The 17,798-nt window shown below is 48.7% G+C and overlaps 36 non-coding genes across 36 annotated transcripts; all 36 read right to left on the reverse strand.

The window, feature by feature from the left end:
• Positions 1–2: 2 nt before the first annotated feature.
• Positions 3–75, reverse strand: Trnak-cuu. The gene has a single exon. It is a non-coding gene; the product is annotated as a tRNA-Lys (tRNA).
• A 452-nt stretch (positions 76–527) lies between these two features.
• Positions 528–600, reverse strand: Trnar-ucg. Its single transcript has one exon. It is a non-coding gene; the product is annotated as a tRNA-Arg (tRNA).
• Positions 601–1,100: 500 nt separating this feature from the next.
• Trnat-agu lies at positions 1,101–1,172 on the reverse strand. The gene has a single exon. It is a non-coding gene; the product is annotated as a tRNA-Thr (tRNA).
• A 337-nt stretch (positions 1,173–1,509) lies between these two features.
• On the reverse strand, positions 1,510–1,582 carry Trnak-cuu. The gene has a single exon. It is a non-coding gene; the product is annotated as a tRNA-Lys (tRNA).
• Positions 1,583–2,034: 452 nt separating this feature from the next.
• Trnar-ucg lies at positions 2,035–2,107 on the reverse strand. Its single transcript has one exon. It is a non-coding gene; the product is annotated as a tRNA-Arg (tRNA).
• A 497-nt stretch (positions 2,108–2,604) lies between these two features.
• Positions 2,605–2,676, reverse strand: Trnat-agu. The gene has a single exon. It is a non-coding gene; the product is annotated as a tRNA-Thr (tRNA).
• A 337-nt stretch (positions 2,677–3,013) lies between these two features.
• Positions 3,014–3,086, reverse strand: Trnak-cuu. Its single transcript has one exon. It is a non-coding gene; the product is annotated as a tRNA-Lys (tRNA).
• Positions 3,087–3,538: 452 nt separating this feature from the next.
• Trnar-ucg lies at positions 3,539–3,611 on the reverse strand. Its single transcript has one exon. It is a non-coding gene; the product is annotated as a tRNA-Arg (tRNA).
• Positions 3,612–4,108: 497 nt separating this feature from the next.
• Trnat-agu lies at positions 4,109–4,180 on the reverse strand. The gene has a single exon. It is a non-coding gene; the product is annotated as a tRNA-Thr (tRNA).
• A 337-nt stretch (positions 4,181–4,517) lies between these two features.
• Positions 4,518–4,590, reverse strand: Trnak-cuu. Its single transcript has one exon. It is a non-coding gene; the product is annotated as a tRNA-Lys (tRNA).
• Positions 4,591–5,042: 452 nt separating this feature from the next.
• On the reverse strand, positions 5,043–5,115 carry Trnar-ucg. Its single transcript has one exon. It is a non-coding gene; the product is annotated as a tRNA-Arg (tRNA).
• Positions 5,116–5,621: 506 nt separating this feature from the next.
• Positions 5,622–5,693, reverse strand: Trnat-agu. The gene has a single exon. It is a non-coding gene; the product is annotated as a tRNA-Thr (tRNA).
• A 337-nt stretch (positions 5,694–6,030) lies between these two features.
• Positions 6,031–6,103, reverse strand: Trnak-cuu. Its single transcript has one exon. It is a non-coding gene; the product is annotated as a tRNA-Lys (tRNA).
• A 452-nt stretch (positions 6,104–6,555) lies between these two features.
• Positions 6,556–6,628, reverse strand: Trnar-ucg. Its single transcript has one exon. It is a non-coding gene; the product is annotated as a tRNA-Arg (tRNA).
• Positions 6,629–7,125: 497 nt separating this feature from the next.
• Trnat-agu lies at positions 7,126–7,197 on the reverse strand. The gene has a single exon. It is a non-coding gene; the product is annotated as a tRNA-Thr (tRNA).
• Positions 7,198–7,534: 337 nt separating this feature from the next.
• Trnak-cuu lies at positions 7,535–7,607 on the reverse strand. The gene has a single exon. It is a non-coding gene; the product is annotated as a tRNA-Lys (tRNA).
• A 452-nt stretch (positions 7,608–8,059) lies between these two features.
• Trnar-ucg lies at positions 8,060–8,132 on the reverse strand. Its single transcript has one exon. It is a non-coding gene; the product is annotated as a tRNA-Arg (tRNA).
• A 500-nt stretch (positions 8,133–8,632) lies between these two features.
• On the reverse strand, positions 8,633–8,704 carry Trnat-agu. Its single transcript has one exon. It is a non-coding gene; the product is annotated as a tRNA-Thr (tRNA).
• A 337-nt stretch (positions 8,705–9,041) lies between these two features.
• Positions 9,042–9,114, reverse strand: Trnak-cuu. Its single transcript has one exon. It is a non-coding gene; the product is annotated as a tRNA-Lys (tRNA).
• Positions 9,115–9,566: 452 nt separating this feature from the next.
• Positions 9,567–9,639, reverse strand: Trnar-ucg. Its single transcript has one exon. It is a non-coding gene; the product is annotated as a tRNA-Arg (tRNA).
• A 497-nt stretch (positions 9,640–10,136) lies between these two features.
• Trnat-agu lies at positions 10,137–10,208 on the reverse strand. Its single transcript has one exon. It is a non-coding gene; the product is annotated as a tRNA-Thr (tRNA).
• A 337-nt stretch (positions 10,209–10,545) lies between these two features.
• Trnak-cuu lies at positions 10,546–10,618 on the reverse strand. Its single transcript has one exon. It is a non-coding gene; the product is annotated as a tRNA-Lys (tRNA).
• Positions 10,619–11,070: 452 nt separating this feature from the next.
• Trnar-ucg lies at positions 11,071–11,143 on the reverse strand. The gene has a single exon. It is a non-coding gene; the product is annotated as a tRNA-Arg (tRNA).
• Positions 11,144–11,640: 497 nt separating this feature from the next.
• On the reverse strand, positions 11,641–11,712 carry Trnat-agu. The gene has a single exon. It is a non-coding gene; the product is annotated as a tRNA-Thr (tRNA).
• Positions 11,713–12,049: 337 nt separating this feature from the next.
• Positions 12,050–12,122, reverse strand: Trnak-cuu. Its single transcript has one exon. It is a non-coding gene; the product is annotated as a tRNA-Lys (tRNA).
• A 452-nt stretch (positions 12,123–12,574) lies between these two features.
• Trnar-ucg lies at positions 12,575–12,647 on the reverse strand. Its single transcript has one exon. It is a non-coding gene; the product is annotated as a tRNA-Arg (tRNA).
• A 496-nt stretch (positions 12,648–13,143) lies between these two features.
• On the reverse strand, positions 13,144–13,215 carry Trnat-agu. The gene has a single exon. It is a non-coding gene; the product is annotated as a tRNA-Thr (tRNA).
• Positions 13,216–13,552: 337 nt separating this feature from the next.
• On the reverse strand, positions 13,553–13,625 carry Trnak-cuu. The gene has a single exon. It is a non-coding gene; the product is annotated as a tRNA-Lys (tRNA).
• Positions 13,626–14,077: 452 nt separating this feature from the next.
• Positions 14,078–14,150, reverse strand: Trnar-ucg. The gene has a single exon. It is a non-coding gene; the product is annotated as a tRNA-Arg (tRNA).
• Positions 14,151–14,643: 493 nt separating this feature from the next.
• Trnat-agu lies at positions 14,644–14,715 on the reverse strand. The gene has a single exon. It is a non-coding gene; the product is annotated as a tRNA-Thr (tRNA).
• A 337-nt stretch (positions 14,716–15,052) lies between these two features.
• Positions 15,053–15,125, reverse strand: Trnak-cuu. The gene has a single exon. It is a non-coding gene; the product is annotated as a tRNA-Lys (tRNA).
• Positions 15,126–15,577: 452 nt separating this feature from the next.
• Trnar-ucg lies at positions 15,578–15,650 on the reverse strand. Its single transcript has one exon. It is a non-coding gene; the product is annotated as a tRNA-Arg (tRNA).
• Positions 15,651–16,150: 500 nt separating this feature from the next.
• Positions 16,151–16,222, reverse strand: Trnat-agu. The gene has a single exon. It is a non-coding gene; the product is annotated as a tRNA-Thr (tRNA).
• A 337-nt stretch (positions 16,223–16,559) lies between these two features.
• Trnak-cuu lies at positions 16,560–16,632 on the reverse strand. Its single transcript has one exon. It is a non-coding gene; the product is annotated as a tRNA-Lys (tRNA).
• Positions 16,633–17,084: 452 nt separating this feature from the next.
• On the reverse strand, positions 17,085–17,157 carry Trnar-ucg. The gene has a single exon. It is a non-coding gene; the product is annotated as a tRNA-Arg (tRNA).
• Positions 17,158–17,662: 505 nt separating this feature from the next.
• Trnat-agu lies at positions 17,663–17,734 on the reverse strand. Its single transcript has one exon. It is a non-coding gene; the product is annotated as a tRNA-Thr (tRNA).
• Between the last annotated feature and the right edge of the window lie 64 nt (positions 17,735–17,798).

Consider the following 17,798-nt stretch of genomic DNA (forward strand, 5'->3'; position numbering starts at 1 on the left):
TCCGCCCAGCGTGGGGCTCGAACCCACGACCCTGAGATTAAGAGTCTCATGCTCTACCGACTGAGCTAGCCGGGCTGCGTCGGTGACTACGTGTCGGGTCGCACGACACACAGTTCTCGTTTCGGTGGGGTGGTCCCATACAGAATCTCTCCATGCTGCCTAATGTTTTCCTAGCGTCACACACGTCACGTACTTCAGTTTTATTTCATAATCATTTCTGAGAGGTACAGGAATTGCATGAAAACCTGCAGCGCTAGTGGTGTCAAAATTAACACACATATTTGATTTGACTCAGAAGCCGAACGGGTTACTTTCCGACGCTGTCTTAGATGCGCAAATGCCAGCCAAAACTCGCGGTGACGGCACTCAGCCGACCATTTCGCTAGATAACACCGTTCTGGCTGTGTGTGTATCAAGCGCAAGTGCATCTCCAAGCAGGAAATGGACAACAGCAACATTCAGACGATTTCGTACTGCTCAATAGCTACACTAAAACGGTGTGTTTCTTTTGCAGAATTGGAAAAACACGACCGTGACAGGATTCGAACCTGCAATCTTCGGATCCGAAGTCCGACGCCTTATCCATTAGGCCACACGGTCACTGGCCGCCAAGTATTCCTTACATTCGTGTCATCTCGAAACGCTCATACCGCTGAGGAATTGTGTTTTCGTTCTACACAGCCGCTGCCTCTTGCTGCTTCCCACCCATTCGTTACATGCAAGCCTTTACGAGACCGACCAAGTAGAGATTGGGAATCAAGACCACACACTTTGTGCATTCGAAATCGAAGGCAGGGCGTCCCTCGCCGCATTTGCTACGATGGCGATTTGCTACTTCTGCAGAAGCGGCGGCGTCGACGACGACGACGACGACGCTCGCGAGAGGCTCTGTGATATTTGAAAAACACATGTAAAAAATATAATTCAGACTGCCGCCTCCCACCCTACGCTGTACCGCTTTGGAAAATGCTTTATCTGCGACATTCGCCTCAATCACATCTGAGAGTAATTCTAAATAAAACACCTGTTGCTAATTGTTCGTCGTTCCAGACACCGCTTGCTATACGGCCACGACGCGCAACTGATTTCGAAAATTCGTTTGCCTCCTGTGAGGATCGAACTCACGACCCCTGGTTTACTAGACCAGTGCTCTGCCACTGAGCTAAAGAGGCGCGGCCTAGCGGTAGTTTTGCGTACTTCGTGCTTACGCTCGTCTGGATCATCAGGCTTAAGCTGACAACACTTCATATTACCGACTAATATTTGCAGCTATGGCGCACCATTACTGCTTGGCTACACATCTCACACGTAACCGATGTGCTCTCCAACCAACACCACTTACATTTCAGAACATGTCTTTGACACATGTCTACGAAATCACCTTCACCTTCAGATACACTTCCTTGCGACTGATGGAGACGTACGCAAAGTTTTAAGTTGCTATTTCCATTACGTCACATTGATCAGAGAAACGGTAATTTACATCTGCAGCGGAACAAAATTACGTTCCGCCCAGCGTGGGGCTCGAACCCACGACCCTGAGATTAAGAGTCTCATGCTCTACCGACTGAGCTAGCCGGGCTGCGTCGGTGACTACGTGTCGGGTCGCACGACACACAGTTCTCGTTTCGGTGGGGTGGTCCCATACAGAATCTCTCCATGCTGCCTAATGTTTTCCTAGCGTCACACACGTCACGTACTTCAGTTTTATTTCATAATCATTTCTGAGAGGTACAGGAATTGCATGAAAACCTGCAGCGCTAGTGGTGTCAAAATTAACACACATATTTGATTTGACTCAGAAGCCGAACGGGTTACTTTCCGACGCTGTCTTAGATGCGCAAATGCCAGCCAAAACTCGCGGTGACGGCACTCAGCCGACCATTTCGCTAGATAACACCGTTCTGGCTGTGTGTGTATCAAGCTCAAGTGCATCTCCAAGCAGGAAATGGACAACAGCAACATTCAGACGATTTCGTACTGCTCAATAGCTACACTAAAACGGTGTGTTTCTTTTGCAGAATTGGAAAAACACGACCGTGACAGGATTCGAACCTGCAATCTTCGGATCCGAAGTCCGACGCCTTATCCATTAGGCCACACGGTCACTGGCCGCCAAGTATTCCTTACATTCGTGTCATCTCGAAACGCTCATACCGCTGAGGAATTGTGTTTTCGTTCTACACAGCCGCTGCCTCTTGCTGCTTCCCACCCATTCGTTACATGCAAGCCTTTACGAGACCGACCAAGTAGAGATTGGGAATCAAGACCACACACTTTGTGCATTCGAAATCGAAGGCAGGGCGTCCCTCGCCGCATTTGCTACGATGGCGATTTGCTACTTCTGCAGAAGCGGCGGCGTCGACGACGACGACGACGCTCGCGAGAGGCTCTGTGATATTTGAAAAACACATGTAAAAAATATAATTCAGACTGCCGCCTCCCACCCTACGCTGTACCGCTTTGGAAAATGCTTTATCTGCGACATTCGCCTCAATCACATCTGAGAGTAATTCTAAATAAAACACCTGTTCCTAATTGTTCGTCGTTCCAGACACTGCTTGCTATACGGCCACGACGCGCAACTGATTTCGAAAATTCGTTTGCCTCCTGTGAGGATCGAACTCACGACCCCTCCTTTACTAGACCAGTGCTCTGCCACTGAGCTAAAGAGGCGCGGCCTAGCGGTAGTTTTGCGTACTTCGTGCTTACGCTCGTCTGGATCATCAGGCTTAAGCTGACAACACTTCATATTACCGACTAATATTTGCAGCTATGGCGCACCATTACTGCTTGGCTACACATCTCACACGTAACCGATGTGCTCTCCAACCAACACCACTTACATTTCAGAACATGTCTTTGACACATGTCTACGAAATCACCTTCACCTTCAGATACACTTCCTTGCGACTGATGGAGACGTAGGCAAAGTTTTAAGTTGCTATTTCCATTACGTCACATTGATCAGAGAAACGGTAATTTACATCTGCAGCGGAACAAAATTACGTTCCGCCCAGCGTGGGGCTCGAACCCACGACCCTGAGATTAAGAGTCTCATGCTCTACCGACTGAGCTAGCCGGGCTGCGTCGGTGTCTACGTGTCGGGTCGCACGACACACAGTTCTCGTTTCGGTGGGGTGGTCCCATACAGAATCTCTCCATGCTGCCTAATGTTTTCCTAGCGTCACACACCTCACGTACTTCAGTTTTATTTCATAATCATTTCTGAGAGGTACAGGAATTGCATGAAAACCTGCAGCGCTAGTGGTGTCAAAATTAACACACATATTTGATTTGACTCAGAAGCCGAACGGGTTACTTTCCGACGCTGTCTTAGATGCGCAAATGCCAGCCAAAACTCGCGGTGACGGCACTCAGCCGACCATTTCGCTAGATAACACCGTTCTGGCTGTGTGTGTATCAAGCTCAAGTGCATCTCCAAGCAGGAAATGGACAACAGCAACATTCAGACGATTTCGTACTGCTCAATAGCTACACTAAAACGGTGTGTTTCTTTTGCAGAATTGGAAAAACACGACCGTGACAGGATTCGAACCTGCAATCTTCGGATCCGAAGTCCGACGCCTTATCCATTAGGCCACACGGTCACTGGCCGCCAAGTATTCCTTACATTCGTGTCATCTCGAAACGCTCATACCGCTGAGGAATTGTGTTTTCGTTCTACACAGCCGCTGCCTCTTGCTGCTTCCCACCCATTCGTTACATGCAAGCCTTTACGAGACCGACCAAGTAGAGATTGGGAATCAAGACCACACACTTTGTGCATTCGAAATCGAAGGCAGGGCGTCCCTCGCCGCATTTGCTACGATGGCGATTTGCTACTTCTGCAGAAGCGGCGGCGTCGACGACGACGACGACGCTCGCGAGAGGCTCTGTGATATTTGAAAAACACATGTAAAAAATATAATTCAGACTGCCGCCTCCCACCCTACGCTGTACCGCTTTGGAAAATGCTTTATCTGCGACATTCGCCTCAATCACATCTGAGAGTAATTCTAAATAAAACACCTGTTCCTAATTGTTCGTCGTTCCAGACACTGCTTGCTATACGGCCACGACGCGCAACTGATTTCGAAAATTCGTTTGCCTCCTGTGAGGATCGAACTCACGACCCCTGGTTTACTAGACCAGTGCTCTGCCACTGAGCTAAAGAGGCGCGGCCTAGCGGTAGTTTTGCGTACTTCGTGCTTACGCTCGTCTGGATCATCAGGCTTAAGCTGACAACACTTCATATTACCGACTAATATTTGCAGCTATGGCGCACCATTACTGCTTGGCTACACATCTCACACGTAACCGATGTGCTCTCCAACCAACACCACTTACATTTCAGAACATGTCTTTGACACATGTCTACGAAATCACCTTCACCTTCAGATACACTTCCTTGCGACTGATGGAGACGTAGGCAAAGTTTTAAGTTGCTATTTCCATTACGTCACATTGATCAGAGAAACGGTAATTTACATCTGCAGCGGAACAAAATTACGTTCCGCCCAGCGTGGGGCTCGAACCCACGACCCTGAGATTAAGAGTCTCATGCTCTACCGACTGAGCTAGCCGGGCTGCGTCGGTGTCTACGTGTCGGGTCGCACGACACACAGTTCTCGTTTCGGTGGGGTGGTCCCATACAGAATCTCTCCATGCTGCCTAATGTTTTCCTAGCGTCACACACCTCACGTACTTCAGTTTTATTTCATAATCATTTCTGAGAGGTACAGGAATTGCATGAAAACCTGCAGCGCTAGTGGTGTCAAAATTAACACACATATTTGATTTGACTCAGAAGCCGAACGGGTTACTTTCCGACGCTGTCTTAGATGCGCAAATGCCAGCCAAAACTCGCGGTGACGGCACTCAGCCGACCATTTCGCTAGATAACACCGTTCTGGCTGTGTGTGTATCAAGCTCAAGTGCATCTCCAAGCAGGAAATGGACAACAGCAACATTCAGACGATTTCGTACTGCTCAATAGCTACACTAAAACGGTGTGTTTCTTTTGCAGAATTGGAAAAACACGACCGTGACAGGATTCGAACCTGCAATCTTCGGATCCGAAGTCCGACGCCTTATCCATTAGGCCACACGGTCACTGGCCGCCAAGTATTCCTTACATTCGTGTCATCTCGAAACGCTCATACCGCTGAGGAATTGTGTTTTCGTTCTACACAGCCGCTGCCTCTTGCTGCTTCCCACCCATTCGTTACATGCAAGCCTTTACGAGACCGACCAAGTAGAGATTGGGAATCAAGACCACACACTTTGTGCATTCGAAATCGAAGGCAGGGCGTCCCTCGCCGCATTTGCTACGATGGCGATTTGCTACTTCTGCAGAAGCGGCGGCGTCGACGACGACGACGACGACGACGACGCTCGCGAGAGGCTCTGTGATATTTGAAAAACACATGTAAAAAATATAATTCAGACTGCCGCCTCCCACCCTACGCTGTACCGCTTTGGAAAATGCTTTATCTGCGACATTCGCCTCAATCACATCTGAGAGTAATTCTAAATAAAACACCTGTTGCTAATTGTTCGTCGTTCCAGACACTGCTTGCTATACGGCCACGACGCGCAACTGATTTCGAAAATTCGTTTGCCTCCTGTGAGGATCGAACTCACGACCCCTGGTTTACTAGACCAGTGCTCTGCCACTGAGCTAAAGAGGCGCGGCCTAGCGGTAGTTTTGCGTACTTCGTGCTTACGCTCGTCTGGATCATCAGGCTTAAGCTGACAACACTTCATATTACCGACTAATATTTGCAGCTATGGCGCACCATTACTGCTTGGCTACACATCTCACACTTAACCGATGTGCTCTCCAACCAACACCACTTACATTTCAGAACATGTCTTTGACACATGTCTACGAAATCACCTTCACCTTCAGATACACTTCCTTGCGACTGATGGAGACGTAGGCAAAGTTTTAAGTTGCTATTTCCATTACGTCACATTGATCAGAGAAACGGTAATTTACATCTGCAGCGGAACAAAATTACGTTCCGCCCAGCGTGGGGCTCGAACCCACGACCCTGAGATTAAGAGTCTCATGCTCTACCGACTGAGCTAGCAGGGCTGCGTCGGTGACTACGTGTCGGGTCGCACGACACACAGTTCTCGTTTCGGTGGGGTGGTCCCATACAGAATCTCTCCATGCTGCCTAATGTTTTCCTAGCGTCACACACGTCACGTACTTCAGTTTTATTTCATAATCATTTCTGAGAGGTACAGGAATTGCATGAAAACCTGCAGCGCTAGTGGTGTCAAAATTAACACACATATTTGATTTGACTCAGAAGCCGAACGGGTTACTTTCCGACGCTGTCTTAGATGCGCAAATGCCAGCCAAAACTCGCGGTGACGGCACTCAGCCGACCATTTCGCTAGATAACACCGTTCTGGCTGTGTGTGTATCAAGCGCAAGTGCATCTCCAAGCAGGAAATGGACAACAGCAACATTCAGACGATTTCGTACTGCTCAATAGCTACACTAAAACGGTGTGTTTCTTTTGCAGAATTGGAAAAACACGAACGTGACAGGATTCGAACCTGCAATCTTCGGAACCGAAGTCCGACGCCTTATCCATTAGGCCACACGGTCACTGGCCGCCAGGTATTCCTTACATTCGTGTCATCTCGAAACGCTCATACCGCTGAGGAATTGTGTTTTCGTTCTACACAGCCGCTGCCTCTTGCTGCTTCCCACCCATTCGTTACATGCAAGCCTTTACGAGACCGACCAAGTAGAGATTGGGAATCAAGACCACACACTTTGTGCATTCGAAATCGAAGGCAGGGCGTCCCTCGCCGCATTTGCTACGATGGCGATTTGCTACTTCTGCAGAAGCGGCGGCGTCGACGACGACGACGACGCTCGCGAGAGGCTCTGTGATATTTGAAAAACACATGTAAAAAATATAATTCAGACTGCCGCCTCCCACCCTACGCTGTACCGCTTTGGAAAATGCTTTATCTGCGACATTCGCCTCAATCACATCTGAGAGTAATTCTAAATAAAACACCTGTTCCTAATTGTTCGTCGTTCCAGACACTGCTTGCTATACGGCCACGACGCGCAACTGACTTCGAAAATTCGTTTGCCTCCTGTGAGGATCGAACTCACGACCCCTGGGTTACTAGACCAGTGCTCTGCCACTGAGCTAAAGAGGCGCGGCCTAGCGGTAGTTTTGCGTACTTCGTGCTTACGCTCGTCTGGATCATCAGGCTTAAGCTGACAACACTTCATATTACCGACTAATATTTGCAGCTATGGCGCACCATTACTGCTTGGCTACACATCTCACACGTAACCGATGTGCTCTCCAACCAACACCACTTACATTTCAGAACATGTCTTTGACACATGTCTACGAAATCACCTTCACCTTCAGATACACTTCCTTGCGACTGATGGAGACGTAGGCAAAGTTTTAAGTTGCTATTTCCATTACGTCACATTGATCAGAGAAACGGTAATTTACATCTGCAGCGGAACAAAATTACGTTCCGCCCAGCGTGGGGCTCGAACCCACGACCCTGAGATTAAGAGTCTCATGCTCTACCGACTGAGCTAGCCGGGCTGCGTCGGTGACTACGTGTCGGGTCGCACGACACACAGTTCTCGTTTCGGTGGGGTGGTCCCATACAGAATCTCTCCATGCTGCCTAATGTTTTCCTAGCGTCACACACGTCACGTACTTCAGTTTTATTTCATAATCATTTCTGAGAGGTACAGGAATTGCATGAAAACCTGCAGCGCTAGTGGTGTCAAAATTAACACACATATTTGATTTGACTCAGAAGCCAAACGGGTTACTTTCCGACGCTGTCTTAGATGCGCAAATGCCAGCCAAAACTCGCGGTGACGGCACTCAGCCGACCATTTCGCTAGATAACACCGTTCTGGCTGTGTGTGTATCAAGCTCAAGTGCATCTCCAAGCAGGAAATGGACAACAGCAACATTCAGACGATTTCGTACTGCTCAATAGCTACACTAAAACGGTGTGTTTCTTTTGCAGAATTGGAAAAACACGACCGTGACAGCATTCGAACCTGCAATCTTCGGATCCGAAGTCCGACGCCTTATCCATTAGGCCACACGGTCACTGGCCGCCAAGTATTCCTTACATTCGTGTCATCTCGAAACGCTCATACCGCTGAGGAATTGTGTTTTCGTTCTACACAGCCGCTGCCTCTTGCTGCTTCCCACCCATTCGTTACATGCATGCCTTTACGAGACCGACCAAGTAGAGATTGGGAATCAAGACCACACACTTTGTGCATTCGAAATCGAAGGCAGGGCGTCCCTCGCCGCATTTGCTACGATGGCGATTTGCTACTTCTGCAGAAGCGGCGGCGTCGACGACGACGACGACGACGCTCGCGAGAGGCTCTGTGATATTTGAAAAACACATGTAAAAAATATAATTCAGACTGCCGCCTCCCACCCTACGCTGTACCGCTTTGGAAAATGCTTTATCTGCGACATTCGCCTCAATCACATCTGAGAGTAATTCTAAATAAAACACCTGTTGCTAATTGTTCGTCGTTCCAGACACTGCTTGCTATACGGCCACGACGCGCAACTGATTTCGAAAATTCGTTTGCCTCCTGTGAGGATCGAACTCACGACCCCTGGTTTACTAGACCAGTGCTCTGCCACTGAGCTAAAGAGGCGCGGCCTAGCGGTAGTTTTGCGTACTTCGTGCTTACGCTCGTCTGGATCATCAGGCTTAAGCTGACAACACTTCATATTACCGACTAATATTTGCAGCTATGGCGCACCATTACTGCTTGGCTACACATCTCACACGTAACCGATGTGCTCTCCAACCAACACCACTTACATTTCAGAACATGTCTTTGACACATGTCTACGAAATCACCTTCACCTTCAGGTACACTTCCTTGCGACTGATGGAGACGTAGGCAAAGTTTTAAGTTGCTATTTCCATTACGTCACATTGATCAGAGAAACGGTAATTTACATCTGCAGCGGAACAAAATTACGTTCCGCCCAGCGTGGGGCTCGAACCCACGACCCTGAGATTAAGAGTCTCATGCTCTACCGACTGAGCTAGCCGGGCTGCGTCGGTGACTACGTGTCGGGTCGCACGACACACAGTTCTCGTTTCGGTGGGGTGGTCCCATACAGAATCTCTCCATGCTGCCTAATGTTTTCCTAGCGTCACACACGTCACGTACTTCAGTTTTATTTCATAATCATTTCTGAGAGGTACAGGAATTGCATGAAAACCTGCAGCGCTAGTGGTGTCAAAATTAACACACATATTTGATTTGACTCAGAAGCCGAACGGGTTACTTTCCGACGCTGTCTTAGATGCGCAAATGCCAGCCAAAACTCGCGGTGACGGCACTCAGCCGACCATTTCGCTAGATAACACCGTTCTGGCTGTGTGTGTATCAAGCGCAAGTGCATCTCCAAGCAGGAAATGGACAACAGCAACATTCAGACGATTTCGTACTGCTCAATAGCTACACTAAAACGGTGTGTTTCTTTTGCAGAATTGGAAAAACATGACCGTGACAGGATTCGAACCTGCAATCTTCGGATCCGAAGTCCGACGCCTTATCCATTAGGCCACACGGTCACTGGCCGCCAAGTATTCCTTACATTCGTGTCATCTCGAAACGCTCATACCGCTGAGGAATTGTGTTTTCGTTCTACACAGCCGCTGCCTCTTGCTGCTTCCCACCCATTCGTTACATGCAAGCCTTTACGAGACCGACCAAGTAGAGATTGGGAATCAAGACCACACACTTTGTGCATTCGAAATCGAAGGCAGGGCGTCCCTCGCCGCATTTGCTACGATGGCGATTTGCTACTTCTGCAGAAGCGGCGGCGTCGACGACGACGACGACGCTCGCGAGAGGCTCTGTGATATTTGAAAAACACATGTAAAAAATATAATTCAGACTGCCGCCTCCCACCCTACGCTGTACCGCTTTGGAAAATGCTTTATCTGCGACATTCGCCTCAATCACATCTGAGAGTAATTCTAAATAAAACACCTGTTGCTAATTGTTCGTCGTTCCAGACACTGCTTGCTATACGGCCACGACGCGCAACTGATTTCGAAAATTCGTTTGCCTCCTGTGAGGATCGAACTCACGACCCCTGGTTTACTAGACCAGTGCTCTGCCACTGAGCTAAAGAGGCGCGGCCTAGCGGTAGTTTTGCGTACTTCGTGCTTACGCTCGTCTGGATCATCAGGCTTAAGCTGACAACACTTCATATTACCGACTAATATTTGCAGCTATGGCGCACCATTACTGCTTGGCTACACATCTCACACGTAACCGATGTGCTCTCCAACCAACACCACTTACATTTCAGAACATGTCTTTGACACATGTCTACGAAATCACCTTCACCTTCAGATACACTTCCTTGCGACTGATGGAGACGTAGGCAAAGTTTTAAGTTGCTATTTCCATTACGTCACATTGATCAGAGAAACGGTAATTTACATCTGCAGCGGAACAAAATTACGTTCCGCCCAGCGTGGGGCTCGAACCCACGACCCTGAGATTAAGAGTCTCATGCTCTACCGACTGAGCTAGCCGGGCTGCGTCGGTGACTACGTGTCGGGTCGCACGACACACAGTTCTCGTTTCGGTGGGGTGGTCCCATACAGAATCTCTCCATGCTGCCTAATGTTTTCCTAGCGTCACACACGTCACGTACTTCAGTTTTATTTCATAATCATTTCTGAGAGGTACAGGAATTGCATGAAAACCTGCAGCGCTAGTGGTGTCAAAATTAACACACATATTTGATTTGACTCAGAAGCCGAACGGGTTACTTTCCGACGCTGTCTTAGATGCGCAAATGCCAGCCAAAACTCGCGGTGACGGCACTCAGCCGACCATTTCGCTAGATAACACCGTTCTGGCTGTGTGTGTATCAAGCGCAAGTGCATCTCCAAGCAGGAAATGGACAACAGCAACATTCAGACGATTTCGTACTGCTCAATAGCTACACTAAAACGGTGTGTTTCTTTTGCAGAATTGGAAAAACACGACCGTGACAGGATTCGAACCTGCAATCTTCGGATCCGAAGTCCGACGCCTTATCCATTAGGCCACACGGTCACTGGCCGCCAAGTATTCCTTACATTCGTGTCATCTCGAAACGCTCATACCGCTGAGGAATTGTGTTTTCGTTCTACACAGCCGCTGCCTCTTGCTGCTTCCCACCCATTCGTTACATGCAAGCCTTTACGAGACCGACCAAGTAGAGATTGGGAATCAAGACCACACACTTTGTGCATTCGAAATCGAAGGCAGGGCGTCCCTCGCCGCATTTGCTACGATGGCGATTTGCTACTTCTGCAGAAGCGGCGGCGTCGACGACGACGACGACGCTCGCGAGAGGCTCTGTGATATTTGAAAAACACATGTAAAAAATATAATTCAGACTGCCGCCTCCCACCCTACGCTGTACCGCTTTGGAAAATGCTTTATCTGCGACATTCGCCTCAATCACATCTGAGAGTAATTCTAAATAAAACACCTGTTGCTAATTGTTCGTCGTTCCAGACACTGCTTGCTATACGGCCACGACGCGCAACTGATTTCGAAAATTCGTTTGCCTCCTGTGAGGATCGAACTCACGACCCCTGGTTTACTAGACCAGTGCTCTGCCACTGAGCTAAAGAGGCGCGGCCTAGCGGTAGTTTTGCGTACTTCGTGCTTACGCTCGTCTGGATCATCAGGCTTAAGCTGACAACACTTCATATTACCGACTAATATTTGCAGCTATGGCGCACCATTACTGCTTGGCTACACATCTCACACGTAACCGATGTGCTCTCCAACCAACACCACTTACATTTCAGAACATGTCTTTGACACATGTCTACGAAATCACCTTCACCTTCAGATACACTTCCTTGCGACTGATGGAGACGTAGGCAAAGTTTTAAGTTGCTATTTCCATTACGTCACATTGATCAGAGAAACGGTAATTTACATCTGCAGCGGAACAAAATTACGTTCCGCCCAGCGTGGGGCTCGAACCCACGACCCTGACATTAAGAGTCTCATGCTCTACCGACTGAGCTAGCCGGGCTGCGTCGGTGACTACGTGTCGGGTCGCACGACACACAGTTCTCGTTTCGGTGGGGTGGTCCCATACAGAATCTCTCCATGCTGCCTAATGTTTTCCTAGCGTCACACACGTCACGTACTTCAGTTTTATTTCATAATCATTTCTGAGAGGTACAGGAATTGCATGAAAACCTGCAGCGCTAGTGGTGTCAAAATTAACACACATATTTGATTTGACTCAGAAGCCGAACGGGTTACTTTCCGACGCTGTCTTAGATGCGCAAATGCCAGCCAAAACTCGCGGTGACGGCACTCAGCCGACCATTTCGCTAGATAACACCGTTCTGGCTGTGTGTGTATCAAGCTCAAGTGCATCTCCAAGCAGGAAATGGACAACAGCAACATTCAGACGATTTCGTACTGCTCAATAGCTACACTAAAACGGTGTGTTTCTTTTGCAGAATTGGAAAAACACGACCGTGACAGGATTCGAACCTGCAATCTTCGGATCCGAAGTCCGACGCCTTATCCATTAGGCCACACGGTCACTGGCCGCCAAGTATTCCTTACATTCGTGTCATCTCGAAACGCTCATACCGCTGAGGAATTGTGTTTTCGTTCTACACAGCCGCTGCCTCTTGCTGCTTCCCACCCATTCGTTACATGCAAGCCTTTACGAGACCGACCAAGTAGAGATTGGGAATCAAGACCACACACTTTGTGCATTCGAAATCGAAGGCAGGGCGTCCCTCGCCGCATTTGCTACGATGGCGATTTGCTACTTCTGCAGAAGCGGCGGCGTCGACGACGACGACGACGCTCGCGAGAGGCTCTGTGATATTTGAAAAACACATGTAAAAAATATAGTCAGACTGCCGCCTCCCACCCTACGCTGTACCGCTTTGGAAAATGCTTTATCTGCGACATTCGCCTCAATCACATCTGAGAGTAATTCTAAATAAAACACCTGTTGCTAATTGTTCGTCGTTCCAGACACTGCTTGCTATACGGCCACGACGCGCAACTGATTTCGAAAATTCGTTTGCCTCCTGTGAGGATCGAACTCACGACCCCTGGTTTACTAGACCAGTGCTCTGCCACTGAGCTAAAGAGGCGCGGCCTAGCGGTAGTTTTGCGTACTTCGTGCTTACGCTCGTCTGGATCATCAGGCTTAAGCTGACAACACTTCATATTACCGACTAATATTTGCAGCTATGGCGCACCATTACTGCTTGGCTACACATCTCACACGTAACCGATGTGCTCTCCAACCAACACCACTTACATTTCAGAACATGTCTTTGACACATGTCTACGAAATCACCTTCACCTTCAGATACACTTCCTTGCGACTGATGGAGACGTAGGCAAAGTTTTAAGTTGCTATTTCCATTACGTCACATTGATCAGAGAAACGGTAATTTACATCTGCAGCGGAACAAAATTACGTTCCGCCCAGCGTGGGGCTCGAACCCACGACCCTGACATTAAGAGTCTCATGCTCTACCGACTGAGCTAGCCGGGCTGCGTCGGTGACTACGTGTCGGGTCGCACGACACACAGTTCTCGTTTCGGTGGGGTGGTCCCATACAGAATCTCTCCATGCTGCCTAATGTTTTCCTAGCGTCACACACGTCACGTACTTCAGTTTTATTTCATAATCATTTCTGAGAGGTACAGGAATTGCATGAAAACCTGCAGCGCTAGTGGTGTCAAAATTAACACACATATTTGATTTGACTCAGAAGCCGAACGGGTTACTTTCCGACGCTGTCTTAGATGCGCAAATGCCAGCCAAAACTCGCGGTGACGGCACTCAGCCGACCATTTCGCTAGATAACACCGTTCTGGCTGTGTGTGTATCAAGCTCAAGTGCATCTCCAAGCAGGAAATGGACAACAGCAACATTCAGACGATTTCGTACTGCTCAATAGCTACACTAAAACGGTGTGTTTCTTTTGCAGAATTGGAAAAACACGACCGTGACAGGATTCGAACCTGCAATCTTCGGATCCGAAGTCCGACGCCTTATCCATTAGGCCACACGGTCACTGGCCGCCAAGTATTCCTTACATTCGTGTCATCTCGAAACGCTCATACCGCTGAGGAATTGTGTTTTCGTTCTACACAGCCGCTGCCTCTTGCTGCTTCCCACCCATTCGTTACATGCAAGCCTTTACGAGACCGACCAAGTAGAGATTGGGAATCAAGACCACACACTTTGTGCATTCGAAATCGAAGGCAGGGCGTCCCTCGCCGCATTTGCTACGATGGCGATTTGCTACTTCTGCAGAAGCGGCGGCGTCGACGACGACGACGCTCGCGAGAGGCTCTGTGATATTTGAAAAACACATGTAAAAAATATAGTCAGACTGCCGCCTCCCACCCTACGCTGTACCGCTTTGGAAAATGCTTTATCTGCGACATTCGCCTCAATCACATCTGAGAGTAATTCTAAATAAAACACCTGTTGCTAATTGTTCGTCGTTCCAGACACTGCTTGCTATACGGCCACGACGCGCAACTGATTTCGAAAATTCGTTTGCCTCCTGTGAGGATCGAACTCACGACCCCTGGTTTACTAGACCAGTGCTCTGCCACTGAGCTAAAGAGGCGCGGCCTAGCGGTAGTTTTGCGTACTTCGTGCTTACGCTCGTCTGGATCATCAGGCTTAAGCTGACAACACTTCATATTACCGACTAATATTTGCAGCTATGGCGCACCATTACTGCTTGGCTACACATCTCACACGTAACCGATGTGCTCTCCAACCAACACCACTTACATTTCAGAACATGTCTTTGACACATGTCTACGAAATCACCTTCACCTTCAGATACACTTCCTTGCGACTGATGGAGACGTAGGCAAAGTTTTAAGTTGCTATTTCCATTACGTCACATTGGTCAGAGAAACGGTAATTTACATCTGCAGCGGAACAAAATTACGTTCCGCCCAGCGTGGGGCTCGAACCCACGATCCTGAGATTAAGAGTCTCATGCTCTACCGACTGAGCTAGCCGGGCTGCGTCGGTGACTACGTGTCGGGTCGCACGACACACAGTTCTCGTTTCGGTGGGGTGGTCCCATACAGAATCTCTCCATGCTGCCTAATGTTTTCCTAGCGTCACACACGTCACGTACTTCAGTTTTATTTCATAATCATTTCTGAGAGGTACAGGAATTGCATGAAAACCTGCAGCGCTAGTGGTGTCAAAATTAACACACATATTTGATTTGACTCAGAAGCCGAACGGGTTACTTTCCGACGCTGTCTTAGATGCGCAAATGCCAGCCAAAACTCGCGGTGACGGCACTCAGCCGACCATTTCGCTAGATAACACCGTTCTGGCTGTGTGTGTATCAAGCTCAAGTGCATCTCCAAGCAGGAAATGGACAACAGCAACATTCAGACGATTTCGTACTGCTCAATAGCTACACTAAAACGGTGTGTTTCTTTTGCAGAATTGGAAAAACACGACCGTGACAGGATTCGAACCTGCAATCTTCGGATCCGAAGTCCGACGCCTTATCCATTAGGCCACACGGTCACTGGCCGCCAAGTATTCCTTACATTCGTGTCATCTCGAAACGCTCATACCGCTGAGGAATTGTGTTTTCGTTCTACACAGCCGCTGCCTCTTGCTGCTTCCCACCCATTCGTTACATGCAAGCCTTTACGAGACCGACCAAGTAGAGATTGGGAATCAAGACCACACACTTTGTGCATTCGAAATCGAAGGCAGGGCGTCCCTCGCCGCATTTGCTACGATGGCGATTTGCTACTTCTGCAGAAGCGGCGGCGTCGACGACGACGACGACGACGCTCGCGAGAGGCTCTGTGATATTTGAAAAACACATGTAAAAAATATAATTCAGACTGCCGCCTCCCACCCTACGCTGTACCGCTTTGGAAAATGCTTTATCTGCGACATTCGCCTCAATCACATCTGAGAGTAATTCTAAATAAAACACCTGTTGCTAATTGTTCGTCGTTCCAGACACTGCTTGCTATACGGCCACGACGCGCAACTGATTTCGAAAATTCGTTTGCCTCCTGTGAGGATCGAACTCACGACCCCTGGTTTACTAGACCAGTGCTCTGCCACTGAGCTAAAGAGGCGCGGCCTAGCGGTAGTTTTGCGTACTTCGTGCTTACGCTCGTCTGGATCATCAGGCTTAAGCTGACAACACTTCATATTACCGACTAATATTTGCAGCTATGGCGCACCATTACTGCTTGGCTACACATCTCACACGTAACCGATGTGCTCTCCAACCAACACCACTTACATTTCAGAACATGTCTTTGACACATGTCTACGAAATCACCTTCACCTTCAGATACACTTCCTTGCGACTGATGGAGACGTAGGCAAAGTTTTAAGTTGCTATTTCCATTACGTCACATTGGTCAGAGAAACGGTAATTTACATCTGCAGCGGAACAAAATTACGTTCCGCCCAGCGTGGGGCTCGAACCCACGACCCTGAGATTAAGAGTCTCATGCTCTACCGACTGAGCTAGCCGGGCTGCGTCGGTGACTACGTGTCGGGTCGCACGACACACAGTTCTCGTTTCGGTGGGGTGGTCCCATACAGAATCTCTCCATGCTGCCTAATGTTTTCCTAGCGTCACACACGTCACGTACTTCAGTTTTATTTCATAATCATTTCTGAGAGGTACAGGAATTGCATGAAAACCTGCAGCGCTAGTGGTGTCAAAATTAACACACATATTTGATTTGACTCAGAAGCCGAACGGGTTACTTTCCGACGCTGTCTTAGATGCGCAAATGCCAGCCAAAACTCGCGGTGACGGCACTCAGCCGACCATTTCGCTAGATAACACCGTTCTGGCTGTGTGTGTATCAAGCTCAAGTGCATCTCCAAGCAGGAAATGGACAACAGCAACATTCAGACGATTTCGTACTGCTCAATAGCTACACTAAAACGGTGTGTTTCTTTTGCAGAATTGGAAAAACACGACCGTGACAGGATTCGAACCTGCAATCTTCGGATCCGAAGTCCGACGCCTTATCCATTAGGCCACACGGTCACTGGCCGCCAAGTATTCCTTACATTCGTGTCATCTCGAAACGCTCATACCGCTGAGGAATTGTGTTTTCGTTCTACACAGCCGCTGCCTCTTGCTGCTTCCCACCCATTCGTTACATGCAAGCCTTTACGAGACCGACCAAGTAGAGATTGGGAATCAAGACCACACACTTTGTGCATTCGAAATCGAAGGCAGGGCGTCCCTCGCCGCATTTGCTACGATGGCGATTTGCTACTTCTGCAGAAGCGGCGGCGTCGACGACGACGACGACGACGACGACGCTCGCGAGAGGCTCTGTGATATTTGAAAAACACATGTAGAAAATATAGTCAGACTGCCGCCTCCCACCCTACGCTGTACCGCTTTGGAAAATGCTTTATCTGCGACATTCGCCTCAATCACATCTGAGAGTAATTCTAAATAAAACACCTGTTGCTAATTGTTCGTCGTTCCAGACACTGCTTGCTATACGGCCACGACGCGCAACTGATTTCGAAAATTCGTTTGCCTCCTGTGAGGATCGAACTCACGACCCCTGGTTTACTAGACCAGTGCTCTGCCACTGAGCTAAAGAGGCGCGGCCTAGCGGTAGTTTTGCGTACTTCGTGCTTACGCTCGTCTGGATCATCAGGCTTAAGCTG

Source organism: Schistocerca americana, unplaced genomic scaffold (assembly GCF_021461395.2).
Source record: "Schistocerca americana isolate TAMUIC-IGC-003095 unplaced genomic scaffold, iqSchAmer2.1 HiC_scaffold_147, whole genome shotgun sequence".
NCBI classification, from domain to species: Eukaryota; Metazoa; Arthropoda; class Insecta; order Orthoptera; family Acrididae; genus Schistocerca; species Schistocerca americana.